This window comes from Podarcis muralis, chromosome 10 (genome assembly GCF_964188315.1).
Source record: "Podarcis muralis chromosome 10, rPodMur119.hap1.1, whole genome shotgun sequence".
NCBI classification, from domain to species: Eukaryota; Metazoa; Chordata; class Lepidosauria; order Squamata; family Lacertidae; genus Podarcis; species Podarcis muralis.
The window spans coordinates 14,732,105-14,748,939 of record NC_135664.1 but is presented as its reverse complement, the minus strand read 5'-3'; the positions used below and the strand labels follow the sequence as shown (position 1 = coordinate 14,748,939).

The 16,835-nt window shown below is 43.6% G+C and overlaps 1 long non-coding RNA gene across 2 annotated transcripts in view; it reads right to left on the bottom strand.

Annotated features, from left to right (window-relative positions):
- The window catches only part of LOC114605934 (uncharacterized), a 32,477-nt gene extending 22,244 nt beyond the window's left edge, over positions 1-10,233 (bottom strand). Inside the window, exon 1 of one of the 2 annotated variants that reach the window (XR_003708700.2) lies at positions 9,952-10,233. This is a non-coding gene — a long non-coding RNA (uncharacterized LOC114605934). The remainder of the gene's footprint in view (positions 1-9,951) is intronic. The other variant, XR_003708701.2, reaches the window with a different exon arrangement.
- Positions 10,234-16,835: the final 6,602 nt, after the last annotated feature.

Here is a 16,835-nt window from a genome sequence, read left to right as displayed (position 1 = left end):
ATGGATAAAAGCCCCCCATCCAAACATTGACTATCATCAGTGCAGGTAAGAAAAAATTATAATTTTAATTTTTATCATCTACAATACCGTATTATTTATTTTATATTATAGTACATTGATTATTGTTTTCATTTTATGGATCAATGGTCTCATTAGATAGTAAAAATTCATGTTAAATTGCTGTTTTAGGGGTTGTTTTTAAAAGTCTGGAATTTTTTTCCATTTTTTCCCACAGGCCTTCCCATCTCTAGTCAAGAGACAGAGATGAGACAAGCCACATTTCAACATTTCAGTGTAGCATAGTATAGTACCATTAAAAAAAATTTTTGGGGAGTATATGGATACATACCTTTTCAAATTAAGAGCAAGAGCATCAAGTGATACTGAGAACGATCCTAACGTTCATCCCCAATGTATTTCTTATCAATAAAAAAATTGGTGTGCCACAAGCAAACTTTTATTCTGAAAGTGTGGCCCACAGAATAATACAGTTTGAGAACCACTGCTTTAAAGTTAGACTAGACCTGCCAGACCTGCAAATGTATTATGAGGCAGCCTGTTTTTGTTGGTTAAAAGAATGAATTACATTGGATAATGCAGTGTGATGGCCTGGGATTCCGAGTCTGAGAGCGATCCGGAGGAATCCCAGCCGGCACAGGAGTCCCCGCCTCCAGGGCCGGCTGAACTGGGGCAAGGCCTAGATGCTGAGGAACCTCAAGAGCAGGCACCAGGTGAAACCATTCTGGCCCCAGAGGTGCTGGAAGACTCAGTGGCTACAGGTGAGCCTCCCCCGGGGCCCAGTAACCCTTCGGCCTCTCCTGATCTGCAGAGGCTTAGGGCAGAGAGGCGAAGGGAACTGGTGTCTCCCAGGAGGAGTGCTCGCCTTAAGGCCAAGAGAGGCGGGGCTTCTGGGGGCCGGGACCGCCCCCGGCCTTAGAAGAAGATAAAGGTCAGGCAGCCTGGTCCCAGGTTGCGGGAGCAACGTCGTTGTGGAGTACCTGCTTTACCCAGTCCTTGATCTGCACTCCCAGTGTGCCTGTTCCTCGCTCGGCTTCCTGTTCCTGTTCCTCGCCTGGACTCCTGCTTCTGCCCTACCAGTGTTCCTGTTCCTCGCCTGGCTTCCTGCTTCTGCCCTACCAGCGTTCCTGTTACCCCGCCCGGCTCCCTGTCTCGGACCTCGCGTCTCATCTAGTGATCGTCTACCCTGCTAGAGACTCTGGACTGATCTTGGGCTACGGTAATAGTACCTTATCCCCCCTGGGACCAGCACATGCAGACATCCTGGACTTAGATGGTCATGACTTAAAATTTGACTGGAGGGGAGAGTGCTCTTGTGCTCAGATCCTGCTTGTGAGTTTCCCACACTTGGCCACTGTGAGAACAGGATGCTGGACTAGATGGGAAATCGGCCTGATCCAGACGTCTCATCTTATCTTCCTAAAATGTCATTGTTAAGACCAATTGCATAGGCCCTTCCCAACTGATCGGTGCTGATTTGGGGGAGGCCCTTCTGATTAGCTTTGCCCACTAAGTTGCCATATTCAGATACAGTGGTACCTCGGGTTACATACGCTTCAGGTTACATACGCTTCAGGTTACAGACTCTGCTAACCCAGAAATAGTGCTTCTGGTTAAGAACTTTGCTTCAGGATGAGAACAGAAATCGTGCTCTGGCGGTGCGGCAGCAGTAGGAGGCCCCATTAGCTAAAGTGGTGCTTCAGGTTAAGAAGAGTTTCAGGTTAAGTACAGACCTCCGGAATGAATTAAGTACTTAACCCGAGGTACCACTGTACTTAACGTGGCAACACACGATTTTCTCACTGGAAAAGAGTTATCACACCACTTCAGGACATGCTATGTCCTTCTCAAAAATCTGTGGAACAACAAGTCACTGTCAGCATGGACATACAGCAATTTGAGAATTTGGACAGTAAAAATAAATAAATGGCACATATGTGCCTTTCTGTTGTGTCTAATGACTGGTGATTAATCCACCAATATGTTGGTTGTCAGCATAGTTAATATGACTATGTCTAATGGGATGCGTTAATATCATCATCTGAAGTATGCTTGCAACAAGCTTTATGGTAAATTAATCACCAGTCATTAAAATCCACAGGAATACACATACACAGTTTCTGTCCAAGAAATAATTAATATCCAGATTTTCAGACTGCTGCATGTTTGTGCTGGAGAACAGTTGAATTCCAGCTTCAGAGAGGTGTTAAAGAGCCTCTCACAGAAAAAACTGGCAACCTTATAACACAGAGAAAATAAGTTTAAAAGTTTGCATGCAGCACCACATGAATGACCCTGAAGACTTAAGCAATATGTAGAAGTTCCATCTGCTTGATTCAGATTTTATGTTAAAAGTGTGGGATAAATCATCTTCGAGTTGCTAAGATGGCAACTCTATGGTTAAGACCACAGAGTAAGCTGTCCAGCCAGACTTAGCTAGGTCACATCCACCCACCTCCGGAGGAAGGGTTATCAAACCCTTTGTTCATTTCCATTTTCTTTTTGAACTGACTAGTAAGGATGTCTAAACTGAATGCCCCAAGCTTAGGCAAGCTTAGCCTGCCATTTTTGTGTTTCTATACAGATAATTTGGAAACTAAGTTGTACGCCAGCTCCCTCGGCCAATAAAGCGAGATGAGCGCCACAACCCCAGAGTCGGTCACGACTGGACCTAATGGTCAGGGGTCCCTTTACCTTTTAAATGAATATTGTAAAACAGAATTTTTTAAAAAAAGAAATTATATACAAAAAGAAATTAAAAATGCAAGGTTCAGCAGAGCTACATATGAGAGAATAACTTGCAAGTATATCTTTAAGAGGCTGCTCTCATCCTTGATCCATGTGATAATTATCCTTGGGATCCCCAAAGACATCGGGTTATGTAGTTAACTCATCAACACGAGCCTTGTTCTACGACAGCTGCTGAGTCAGGACCGACTGCGATAGAGTTTCTGTTTACAGGCAAAATACAAAGTTGAAGGGGCAAGCCAAAGACATCTCAGTTCATCTGTGATGTGGGGCGTTGGGTGGGACACACTGAGTTCTAAAATGTCTTCTAGCAGGACTTGAATTAGAAGTGTCTTGTAGCTGACATAAGTTATTCCTCTTCCAATTCCTTTTTTGGTAGGGACTACTGTCGAGCGACTTGCAGCTATGTACCCTCTGCTATCTCAAAGAGATATATCTGCAGTATGTTAAGTGCACATCATATGGCAAAAAGTGAATTCAAAAGGCAATCCATTTGGTCAAAGGGAATGGCACATGGAGTTTAACAGAGCTGAGACAATTCATTGAGTTTTAACATTCATTTCAAATTAAGTGCTAAGGAAATGGGTCTTACAGTGTCATTAAAATAAGAAAAGCCCTTTATGAAGTTAAGATGTATGCTACTTTTTAAAAAAATAAGATCCGGGGGAATAATGATTAAAGTATTTAAGAATAACATTGGAAGCCAAAGTAGCAGGATATGTTTTCTAGTAACAAGGAGGAGCTTCTGTGATTCATGTATATTGGAAATATATACAATTTTTAAAGCTCTGTTGGGAAATGATTTGATTTTATGTTTGTGGGACTAGCATTGTTTGGGTTTCTTAACATAGCTGTAAAGCATTGGTAATCTTCAAAAATTATAATTATGCATGTCACAGAGAAAGTGGATGAAGGAAATTTTTTCTCCCACTCTCATAACACGAGAACTCAAGGAAAGTTAATGACGCTGACTGTTGGAAGATTCTAGGCATTATTCCAACTCATTCGCCCAGAAGACAGTGATGGCCACCAACCTGGATGGCTTAAACAGAGAATTGGATAAAAGGATCCAGCAGCCTCTTCTTATGTACGTATGGTGAAATTGAAGTTTTTCAAAATGAGTGTCAGGAGATTGTCCCTCTATAGGATTTTTGAGCTACAGAGTTTGTAGAACTATGTATTCAAAGTCTTGGGAAAGGGACACAGGTGGCACTGTGGTCTAAACCACTGAGCCTCTTGGGCTTGCTGATCAGAAGGTCAGCTGTTCAAATCCCCATGAAAGGGTGAGCTCCTGTTGCTCTGTCTCAGCTCCTGCCAACCCAGCAGTTCGAACGCACACCAGTGCAAGTAGATAAATAGGTACCACTGCGGCAGGAAAGTAAATGGCATTTCCGTGCACTCTGGTTTCTGTCAGGTGTTCCGTTGTGCCAGAAGCGGCTTAGTCCTGCTGGCCACATGACCCAGAAAGCTGTCTGTGGACAGACACCAGCTCCCTTGGCCTGAAAGCAAGATGAGCGCCGCAACCCCATAGTCGCCTTTGACTGAACTTAACCGTCTAAGGGTCCTTTACCTTTACCTTGGAACAGCATGAATCTAGGAGCAAGACAAAAACTGAACTTTGGGGCTGTCAGTGAGTATATGTATAGCCATGATTTGAGTTATTTATTGAGGACTGCAATCCTATTCCTTTGCACTTTTAAAAACGAATCATTGCTGATTTTATCAATACACTCATATTCTGAATTAGCCGATAGCATTTGATACAAATGGATTACAAGGGAATGGAAAATATAGAATTACAGCTGTAATCGACTAAGTAAGAGAAGAAGGTAAAAAAGGAAATGAGTAACTAGTTAACTGAAGGGTTGCTGAAGAAATAGCAAAATAAGGATGCAGAAAAGGGGAGGCATGGGGAAGTCCGGGAAGTAAGGTTTATGAAAAAGAGGTTTCGAAATTATACATGTTTATATGTTTGTTTGTTTATGTATTGTGTATTGTTTTGTTTTTAATTTGTGTTGGAAAATCAATAAAAATTTAATAAAAAAGAAGAAGATACAAATGGATTAAACACCATTAACCTTTGATATTTTGTTATACAGCCGGCACGCTTGAATTCTTCTCATCCCAACTTCTCGGTTATTTTCTTCTCGGTGGCATGTGTTTTTGTTGGGTTAGCAGCCCCACAAGCTGCACATGTTGTGCGTTTGCCTCTGTGTGTTTTTTGGTGTGGCATATTCGACGTTAGTAACATTGCAATCACATAAGTCAAGTTCCAACTCTTCGGCTGTATACTCACTTGCTAACAATACTAGTGGCTTTGACGAAGCGATACCAAAATATCTCATGCTGTGGCCAGTTGCTATATGCGTGGTTAGCAAGTTTTTGCTCAGCCAGCACAGCACACACAGGTGTGAGCAGTGCCTTCTGGGAAAGTTGTGACCTCATACTCTTATTTGGAGGAGGCCCTCTGTGGTTGAAACTGAATCTCTCACCTGTTAGGTCCAGAATAGATGCATTGACCATTACTACACTGTGCAGAGAGGGCATCTCAAATACTTTCCAGCCGATGAACATTTGGCCATATCTTCTGTGCATTTAGATGGGTGCAGTCCCTTTAAAGTTTCACGGCTTCTCTATCAGAGGTTTAGATTACATGCTATTTGGTCTTCCAAACACGAAAGTGTCAGGAGACCAAACTTAAGTCACATGAGCAGCGGATCTTATTGACATTCAAGTGTTTTCCATAATACTGTCTAAGCATGAGACATAACAATCATGCATTAGATAAAGCCAAGTACCAGAAAGATAGTATTTCATTGACAATATAACATCATTCTCCCCACCTGCGATTAATAATAATAATAATAATAATAATAATAATAATAATAAATCTATACCCCACTCATCTGGCTGGGTTTCCCCAGCCACTCTGGGCGGCTCTCAACAGAATATTAAAAACACGATAAAACATCAAACATTAAAAACTTCCCTAAACAGGTTTGCCTTCATATTTCTGGTATTCAAAGGGATACTGACTCCAGCGCTGAAAGCAGAACATAGCCATTGTGGAAGAAATATGGAGCAGTGCTGTTGTGCTCATGTCCTGCTTAATAATAATAATAATAATAATAATAATAATAATAATACCTTTATTGTTCAATGTACAGGGGACACGGGTGGCGCTATGGGTTAAACCACAGAGCCTAGGACTTGCCGATCAGAAGGTCGGTGGTTCGAATCCCCGCGACGGGGTGAGCTCCCATTGCTCGGTCCCTGCTCCTGCCAACCTAACAGTTCGAAAGCACAAAGTGCAAGTAGATAAATAGGTACCTCTCCAGCAGGAAGGTAAAAAGCATTTCTGTGCACTGCTCTGGTTCGTCAGAAGCAGCTTAGTCATGCTGGCCACATGACCCGGAAGCTGTATGCCGGCTCCCTCGGCCAATAAAGCGAGATGAGCGTCACAACCCCAGAGTCATTCACGACTGGACCTAACAGTCAGGGGTCCCTTTACCTTTACCTTTACCTTTACCTTTACCTTTACCTTTGTCAATGTACAACCTGTGTACAATGAAATTAACCGAGCCTCCTCCCTCCCACAAACACTCAATCTCATTGTCGCACAACACACCAACCCCGAAAGTGAGTTGCACTATATTATTTTCCATTCAGCAGCCTGACAGCCCACGGATAGAAACTGTTTTTTAGCCTGTTGGTACGACTTATACTTCTATATCTCCAGCCTGAGGGTAGAAGATTAAAGAGTTGCTGGCCGGGGTGTGAATCGTCCCTGAGAATTTTTCTTGCTCTCCTAAGGCATCAGTCCCTTGCAATGTCATCTAGTGGGCTCAGGGGACAGCCCATGATATCATGGGCTGTGTTCACCACCTTCTGTAAAGACTAATCTTAAACCCCACCCACTTGGCTGGGTTGCCCCAGTCACTCTGGATGGCAGCTTCCAGCATATACAAAAACATAGTGTCAGGGAACTGCCATCGGAGCCTGGAGAGGAGGTAAGGCTCCCCAACTATGCAGGAGAAGGGACCAGCAGGGGGAGAGAGAACACTTCCTTTGAGGAAGGAAATAGGAGTAACACCAGGAAGCAAGGGGGAACTGCAGAGAGAGGGCTCCAAGACTCTTCCACAGAGACCAGCGGGGAGAGCACAGGACCTCCGTTGGGCATGCCCACTCTGCGCAGGAGACTTGCACGCAGGGAGGCGAGGAGGAGACTTGGTGTCAAAGAGTTTCTATGTTGGAAGAAGTTCAGGAAACGCCCACTGACGGATTCTGCCAGCGACTGACACAGCCAGTGTCAGAAAGGGCTGTCCAGCCAGGGAAAGGTTTAGCCAGGCTACGTTGCCTAGAACAGTAGCACCCTTTACGCACAAGCAACCCCCAACATCCTTTACACATAGTAAAACATCAAGCATTAAAAACCTCCATATACAGGACTACACATTCAGATGTCTTCTAAAGATTGTATTTATCTCCTTGATATCTGCTGGGAGGGTGTTCCACAGGGTGGGAGCCACTACCAAGAAGGCCCTCTGCCTGGTTCCCTGTAGCTTCATGTCTCGCAGTGAGGGAACTGCCAGAAGGCCCTCAGAGCTGGACCTCAGTGTCCGGGCTGAACGATGGGGGTGGAGGTGCTCCTTCAGGTCTACAGGGCTGAGGCGGTTTAGGGCTTTAAAGGTCAGCACCAACACTTTGAATTGTGTCTTTCAGGATGGGTGTTATATGGTCCCAGTGGCCGCTCCCTGTTACTATAGGCACCATGAGTTTCCCATAGACATCTGGTTGGCCACTGTGAGAAAAAGATGCTGGACAAGATAGGCCAATGACCAGAAGGTTCCTGGTGTGATGCACTCCCTTTATTATAGGCCAAATTTGATTTATTTCCAGCAAAACTGGTGTGTTTTGTTAACTAAACCTGAACAGAAAAAGAAGGTAGGGCAATAGGAAACGTCGAGAAGAGAAAGCCCAGTTTATTGCTAAAAGCTGTGCACTCAAAAAAGTAACATTTCATCGGCGTGATCCATATATTATTCAAGGAAGTTCCTGGCAGAATACACAAGCTTCCTTTACAAGTCACTGAAGCTCATTAACTCTCTTCGCACACACTTGCCATCTGGCTGCACTTATGAGATATTATTGCCAATGTGCCTCATAGTCTGTGACAACCCTCAGTCTGTAGATGAAAACGAAGTGGGACCTTATGCCATCTAATTTCTCTGAAACAAGTTGGCACCTTCTGATTCTTCTTCAAATGCCCTGTAGGGGGGAAAACCCTAACATTTTCTAACGTTAATGGCAAGCAAAAAAATATGCATTATGCTTGTTTGTTTGTTTGTTTGTTTGTTTGTTTTCTTCATTCAAAAGGACACTTAACAACGGGAACAGCCCAAGACTGGGAAGGTGGCATCCCCTCCCATATATAGATAGATGATAGATAGATAGATAGATAGATAGATAGATAGATAGATAGATAGATGATAGATAGATAGATTAGATAGATAGATAGATAGATAGATAGATAGATAGATAGATAGATATAGATAGATAGATAGATAGATAGATAGATAGATAGATAGATAGATGATAGATAGATAGATGATAGATAGATAGATAGATAGATGATAGAGATAGATAGATAGATAGATAGATAGATAGATAGATAGATAGATAGATGATAGATAGATAGATTAGATAGATAGATAGATAGATAGATAGATAGATAGATATAGATAGATAGATAGATAGATAGATAGATGATAGATAGATGATAGATGATAGATGATAGATAGATAGATAGATAGATAGATAGATAGATAGATAGATAGATGATAGAGATAGATAGATAGATAGATAGATAGATGATAGATAGATAGATAGATAGATAGATGATAGATAGAGATAGATAGATAGATAGATAGATAGATAGATAGAGATAGAGATATATAGATATAGATATAGATATAGATATAGATATAGATATAGATATAGATATAGATATAGATATAGATATAGATATAGATATAGATATAGATAGATATATTTTTCTTGGTTTCTCTTATTTCAAATAAATCCTTTTAATACACACTGGAATACTGCAAAGGTAAGGGGGGATGTTAGCTTACGGAGAAACACAGCTCAGGTGTTCAATCTGGCCTCCAGAGACTTCACAACAGGCTCCCAGTATCCTACCCTCCAACATTTCTCTGATGAAAACTGGGACGTCCTAGTCCATCATCATCCTAATTTTATTATTTATACTCTGCCCATCTGTCTGGGTTGTCCCAGCCACTCTGGGCGGCTTCCAACACATATAAGGTAAAGGAACCCCTGACCATTAGGTCCAGTCGTGACCGACTCTGGGGTTGCGGCGCTCATCTCGCTTTATTGGCCGAGGGAGCCGACGTACAGCTTCCGGGTCATGTGGCCAGCATGACTAAGCCGCTTCTGGCGAACCAGAGCAGCGCACGGAAATGCCGTTTACCTTCCCGCCAGAGCGGTACCTATTTATCTACTTGTACTTTGAGGTGCTTTCGAACTGCTAGGTTGGCAGGAGCAGGGACTGAGCAACGGGAGCTCACCCCGTCACGGGGATTCGAACCGCCAACCTTCTGATCAGCAAGTCCTAGGCTCTGTGGTTTAACCCACAGTGCCACCCGCTTCCCTTTCCAACACATATAAAAACATAATAAAACATTAAACACTGAAAAACTTCCCGATACACAACTACTTTCAGATGTCTTCTAAAGGTTGTATAGTTACTTCTCTCCTTGGCTTGGAGGTTGCATAATTCCATAATTCCAAATGCCGACTCCCTCTGCCTAAAAGCGAGATGAGCACCACAACCCCGTAGTCGCCTTTGACTGGACTTAACCATCCAGGGGTCCTTTACCTTTTTACCTATTTATGCTTCCTGTATCTATTCTTATGCTATATTCTTATGTCTTTATTGTTATGTTCTGTAAATTATGCTCTTAATGTTGTATACCACTCTGAGATCTTTGGATAAATGGCAGTATATAACTGGAAAGAATAAGAATAAGTGCTATTCTTCTAGAAAATAAGGTGCCAGAACTTACCATGAACATCTCACTCGTTCTCTGAGAATGGCAATGGTGCCCACCTGAGAGGTGCCAGAACCCTAATAATAATAATAATAATTAATAATATCTTCACTTTGGCAATGATGAGTTTCTTCTTTTCATCAGCAATGGATCCATTCCACAGAACTGGAGCTTATAAGACGGGCCTTCTGAAAAGTCAACAAGTCCATCTGTGAACCAGCAAATAAATTGATTCAATTCTGTATCATCTCCAGGAAATGTGCCCGCGAGGTCAGCTGGGGAGACGTTGTCATTTAGCCAGCACCAGGCACTGCATGCGAGTGAGCCTTCGCATAGTGACCTTTCCTCCATCCCGAGCACTGAACATTCTTTCCACAGTCTGGTACGTGTGACTGCATGGTTAACTCTGTGACAGCGCGAGAACATTAAGTGGGTGTCAGTGACTAATGATAACTTGTCTTCAGGCTTTTATTTTCGTGAGTCCTGTTCTGTGCACACACGTTAACAGCTGTAAGCCTGTCTGGTGAATGTTGTCACTGCGGCACTTTGTTTGTGGGCTTGCTTCTTCTTCATCATCTTTGGCAATCACTCACACCTGAGTAAGGTTGTCTTCCATTGACTGTGGAGTGACTGTGGAGACTTCCATGAACACTGTCTTAACAGTGAGTCCACAAGTGACTGTGGAGACTGTGGATTCTGGATCCACACGTCCTTCCACAGTGGGAACAGAGGTTTCCAGGCAGGAGTTGATCGTGGTGAGGGTTTGCCAAACGTGCCTCCCTCTTAGAACATTTCTTCCTTTCATCCTGATTTTGAGCGTCTTCAAAGTCCATGACACCTTTGGTAAAGGCTGTTCTCCAACTGGAGCGCTCACAGGCCAGTGTTTCCCATTTGTCGGTGTTTATACTATATTTTTTTAGATTTGCCTTGAGAGAGTCTTTCAACCTCTTTTGTTGACCACCAGTATTACGCTTTCTATTTTTAAGTTCGGAATAGAGTAGTTGCTTGGAAGATGATAATCAGGCATCCGTACAACATGACCAGTCCAATGAAGTTGATGTTGAAGAATCATTGCTTTGACACTGGTGATTTTTGCTTCTTCCAGTGATGATCCAGTGAGTGAATGCGGATTTGTAGTACAGTGGTACCTCGGGTTAAGTACTTAATTCGTTCCGGAGGTCTGTACTTAATCTGAAACTGTTCTTAACCTGAAGCACCACTTTAGCTAATGGGGCCTCCTGCTGCTGCCGCGCCGCTGGAGCACAATTTCTGTTCTCATCCTGAAGCAAAGTTCTTAACCTGAAGCACTATTTCTGGGTTAGCGGAGTCTGTAACATGAAGCATATGTAACCTGAAGCGTATGTAATCCGAGGTACCACTGTACTCTTATCACATGCATGATCCTTCTGAAGGTTTGAGTTTCATTTGTCCAATCTAGTCAACATTACCAGGAAGCACATTCATGGCCAGATGCAACCAATCGGTTGCTAAAATTGTAATGGCAACAATGCACAAAGGCATAGGGAAACTGGTAAAAGTGTGTCTTGTCTGTGCTGTGTGATGCAGTGCAGGAATTTGGGCCAAAGAATACAAAATAAAATAGGTACATTGCTACTTTACCTCCCAACTGCTCTCCTTTTTTTAAGGAGCTATCAGATTCATAGAACTCTTGATCGGTAATAATATAAAGGAGCTGCGAGAGCCATGCCATGACTGCCCAAATCTCGATTTAGAGGACATATTCCTCAGCTTGGAGTTTCTGCAGAGCTGGGAAATGGAGCTGGAAGCTGCAGCTAAAGAGACTATGAAGTGCACCAGGCCAAAAGTATTGCTCCATTTACTAGGCAAGGTTGCCAGACTTCTAATATTTATATCGAGCCTGTCTCACACAAAAACATCATGCCTGGCATTTGCAGAGAGGTCAGCGCCCTGTGCAGATTCTCTCAAAGTGATTTACAATCGTAGATCCTCATGGAAGGAAGTATGTGTCAGGAGTGCGTGCAGCAGCCAGGCCCTGTGACTGGTAGGGCCTTGCAGGATCGGGGCCTTCCTGAGTTTGGCCTGGAAGGGCAAACAAACAGACGGCCAGACAGAAAGGCAGGAGCTGGGTCCGAGCAACGGGAGCTCACCCCGTTGCGGAGATTCGAACCGCCGACCTTCTGATTGGCAAGTCCTAGGCTCTGTGGTTTAACCCACAGCGCCACCAGCATTTTCCCTTAGACATCCCTATTTTCATCGGAGAAATGTTAGAGGGTATGTGATCCTTATACCTTGGGTTCAAATGAATGACGGTTGCTTATATACATGCATCTGGCTACATTGGAGTCTATCGTCCATAGCTTCTTTGCCTTCTTCCCCATTGCTTCTGCTGCTTTTGTGCAAAGCAAGAAAGCAGTTGAAAGAAAATGCCCCCCCCTTTTTTTTTGCTCCAGCAAAGATAATCCTCTAGGTTATCCAACCTGTTTTATCCATGAATGTGAATTTCTGTGTAGTCACAAAGCCAATGCCCTTGAAAGCTCTCTGTCAGGATTAGGGCACCTTCCAGATGTTGCTAGACTACAAATCCCATCATCCCCCACCAGTGTGGCCAATGGTCAGGGATGATGGCAGTTGTAGTCCAACGACATCTGAAGGCCACCATGTTGGCTACCTCTGCTGTGATACATTTGCTCACAAGGCCTCGCTCATAGTAGGAGGCCGGCCTGAATTGGCCGGTTTCGAAGCCCGGATTCTGTTGCGAGTGAAAAAAGAAGTCTGGTGGAAATTCAGTGGGAGGCAAATGGCAAAGATGCCTGCGAGAGGATTTGGAAGAGCAGTGGCAATTTTGGAAATTTTCTGGAGGTATCTAATGAGGGCGGTCCCTTATGGCTTCTTTACTTCTGCATCTCTCACCTGACCCCCCACAACACTACAGTGCCAGGCGAATTCAATTCACTAAGAAGCAAATCCTGCTGTGTTTAACAGAGCTTACTCCAAACTAAGGGTCTGTGAGATTGCAGCCAAATGATACGAATGAAGCCGCCAAATGTAAGAAAAGTCATACTTTTCTTACATGCCCTCCAAGCTTTCTCTGATGAAAATGTTGTTGTTGTTGTTTAGTCGTTTAGTCGTGTCCGACTCTTCGTGACCCCCTGGACCAGAGCACGCCAGGCACTTCTGTCTTCCACTGCCTCTCGCAGTTTGGTCAAACTCATGCTGGTAGCTTCAAGAACACTATCCAACCATCTCGTCCTCTGTCATCCCCTTCTCCTTGTGCCCTTCATCTTTCCCAACATCAGGGTCTTTTCCAGGGAGTCTTCTCTTCTCATAAGGTGGCCAAATTATTGGAGCCTCAGCTTCAGGATCTGTCCTTCCAGTGAACACTCAGGGCTGATTTCCTTCAGAATGGATAGGTTTGATCTTCTTGCAGTCCATGGAACTCTCAAGAGTCTCCTCCAGCACCATAATTCAAAAGCATCAATTCTTTGGCGATCAGCCTTCTTTGTGGTCCAGCTCTCACTTCCATACATCACTACTGGGAAAACCATAGCTTTAACTATATGGACCTTTGTTGGCAAGGTGATGTCTCTGATGAAAATAGGAACGCCATATTCTAGTATTAGTATTAGTATAGTGGTACCTTGGTTCTCAAATTTAATCCGTTCTGGGAGTCTGTTCAACTCACAAAATGGTTTGAAAACCAAGGTGCAGCTTCGGACATTTGGCTTCCTAAAAACATTCACAAACCAGGACATCACTTCCGGGTTTGTGATGTTCCGGAGCCGATTTGTTCGACTACCACTGTATACAGTATTAGTATTATTTTATTTATGCACCACTCATCTGACTGGGTTGCCATCCACTCTGGGCAGCTTCCAACATATATAAAAACATAATAAAACATTAAACATTAAAAAACTTCCCTATACAGAGCTGCCTTCAGATGTCTTTGAAAGGTTGCATGGTTACTTATCTCACTGAATTGGGAGTCGGATATCTCCATACCCTCCAACATTTCTCCAATGAAAAAAGGGATGTCCTAAGGAGAAGGGGGGACACGGGTGGTGCTGTGGGTTAAACCACAGAGCCTAGGACTTGCCGATCAGAAGGTCGGCAGTTCGAATCCCTGCGATGGGGTGAGCTCCCGTTGCTCAGTCCCTGCTCCTGCCCACCTAGCAGTTCGAAAGCACGTCAAAGTGCAAGTAGATAAATAGGTACTGCTCTGGCGGGAAGGTAAACGGCATTTCCATGCACTGCTCTGGTTCACCAGAAGTGGCTTAGTCATGCTGGCCACATGACCCAGAAGCTGTACGCTGGCTCCCTCGGCCAGTAAAGTGAGTTGAGCGCCACAACCCCAGAGTCGGTCACGACTGGACCTAATGGCCAGGGGTCCCTTTACCTTTACCTTTAAGGAGAAGGGGGACATTCTGGGATCAAACCAATCTGGGACGTTTCCTGGAATATACGGACACTTGGAGGGTCTGTTCTTGCTGATAGAATAGGCCTGAAAGAAGCATGATAGCATCAGTTTACTCCTGCAGTAACTTTAGCAGCAAAATCCTTCTCTTTTGGCCACACTGCCAATAAATTTGTAATTTACTCCCATGTCTCACCTTCTGAGCTGAAGCACTTTCATACTGGAATAAACGAATCCTGTTTGAGAGGGTAGAGGTGAATGCACTATACGTTTCAATTACATGTGTGTTCATTAAAAGAGTCCCACACTATAATTAGTTACATAACTTTTATGGGAGGTGCTAGATTGCCCTAGATCAGCCGGAATCAAGTTATATGAGGGTAAAGGTCTAAGCCAGTTGACTACAAGTCCCTTGAGATGTTTTTAATGATGTTCATGTGTAGTCTGTCCTTAGGCAGAATTCTTCTAATTCCTTCTTTATCTTTTTTTGTTATCTATTGTCTGCAGCACTTTGTCTGAGACACTTGGACCAGCACGGTTATTTATCCTATGGTTACATGCCTCTCAATACTTTCCTCAGCTGAATGTGTCTGTACGGCACAGAATGTGCCCAAATAATTGCTTCCAAATTAGTTCGTCTCGTACATTTCTCCATGGCCATCTAAATATTCATAATTGAAGTCTTTATTTTGTTTGTTTTTTTGAGACACAAGAAAAAACATGGCTGTGCTTCTTTATCTGTGGTTTCACTGCAACTTACGTCATTATATTCATTAGAGAATATCACTTGCATCATTACATATCTATTGTGTTCCAAAGAAGGCCAAAATTACAGAGGGGCCTCTGCCCAGTTTCAGGATTGCTAGGTTCCAATATAAATCTTTGTGATTTCCCCCCACTCTTTGGTCTTCTTGGCTTGTATGAAGGGATGCTGTGACCCTTCCATTTGCTCCAGCCACCAATAAATACTTGGGGGTGAAGGTTTGGTTCATGAAAGTACATCGAAGGCTGTGGAATGAAACAAGAACAATAATGACAGCTAGGGCTTTTCCCCCCTGGGGGTTCTCAAGGGTATAAAGCAGTGCTTTTTGGGGGGTGGGGAGCGCAGAGATACCCATACCCCTAAACATTTTGTGAATCTAAGTTTGGCCGCATTGAGGGGCAGTATTTCAATATGAGTAGGAAAATGAGAGTACCTCTAAACATATTTTTAGGGGGGAAAGCACTGGTATAAAGTACCGGCAACTTTTTATTTCAAATGTTAAAAGTGTGGCACTTACTGTAAAAACTTCATGGTGAGTACCGGCACCATTTTTCCTAAAAAGAAGCACTGATAATAGTTAACATAGAAACTGATGTAATAATAATAAATTGTGTCCTCCCTAAAAGAGGGCACGTGTTGCGGTGAGACCTGGAGACTGACCTCCTGGTTGTGGGTGGGTCTATTGGACAGCCACAACACCTGATTGGTAGGTCTCTCATTGCTGGGTGTAATCTGGCCAATGGGGTGCAGTCTAAATGGATCGAGGGACCTATATAAACCCATGCACATGACCCAGAGCTTCCTCTTTCAGCTCGTGCATCGGAACACACAAACATCTCTCCCTACTTTTAGGGCATTTTGCAATTGACCTTACAATGCCGTCGTGTGTCGTCTGTCGTTGGGACAGGGGCATGGCAGGAATTTTCCCCGCTTGGCTGATTGGCTGTTGCCATTTGGGTTTCGCCTGCCACGTAGCAAATTGTCACAACTTGTAAGGTTGCGGATAGGCTCTGGTTCAAGTCATAGGGATGGGAGAACGCTCTTGCCATCCCTACATGAAGGGTATTCCGTTAAAGGAATCCAGAGACTCAACTTGGTTTGGTGAACCCCTGAAAGGGGGTTGTGCCCATGCCTGAGTCCAGGGGAGCATCTGGGGAGAGAACAGAGTCTGTTCCCAGGCTTTTCACCTGCCTCAGGTGTTCACCCTTGGCTGACCTATGATAGAACTCTGGGTCAGCGCTGCCTGCAAATGGGGAGGGAGCTAGTTGAACCAGAGCCTATGCAACCAGTCACTTTTCTGTAATCAATAAAGTTGTGGCCTAAAAACAAAAATTTGAGTAAAATGTGTCTTTATTTAAGGGGGAGGTCTCTGGGTCTGAACACCCAATAAAATAATAATAATAATAATAATAATAATAATAATAATAATAATAATAATAATAGTTTTATATGCCGCCCATCTGACTGGGTTGCCCCAGTCACTTTGGGCAGCTCCCAACAAAAATAAATAAATAGCAAAAAGACAAACATTAAAAACCTCCCTGAACAAGGCTGCCTTCAGATGTCTTTTTAAAATTACACATCTGTCGGTAGGGCATTGAACAGGCGAGATTACCGAAAAGGCTCTCTGCCTGGTTCCCTGTAACCTCACCTCTCACAACAAGGGAACCACCAGAAGGCCCTCGGAGCTGGAAGGAAGGAATGAGAGAAGGCCCCCTTTTTCACATGTGGCTACACTGTAATAAAAGATAAATAAATAGCTAATTATATTCAAGCTCCCACATGAATCACGCTGTAGTAAGGGAACACTGTGATTCCATGCAATGGCTTGATATGG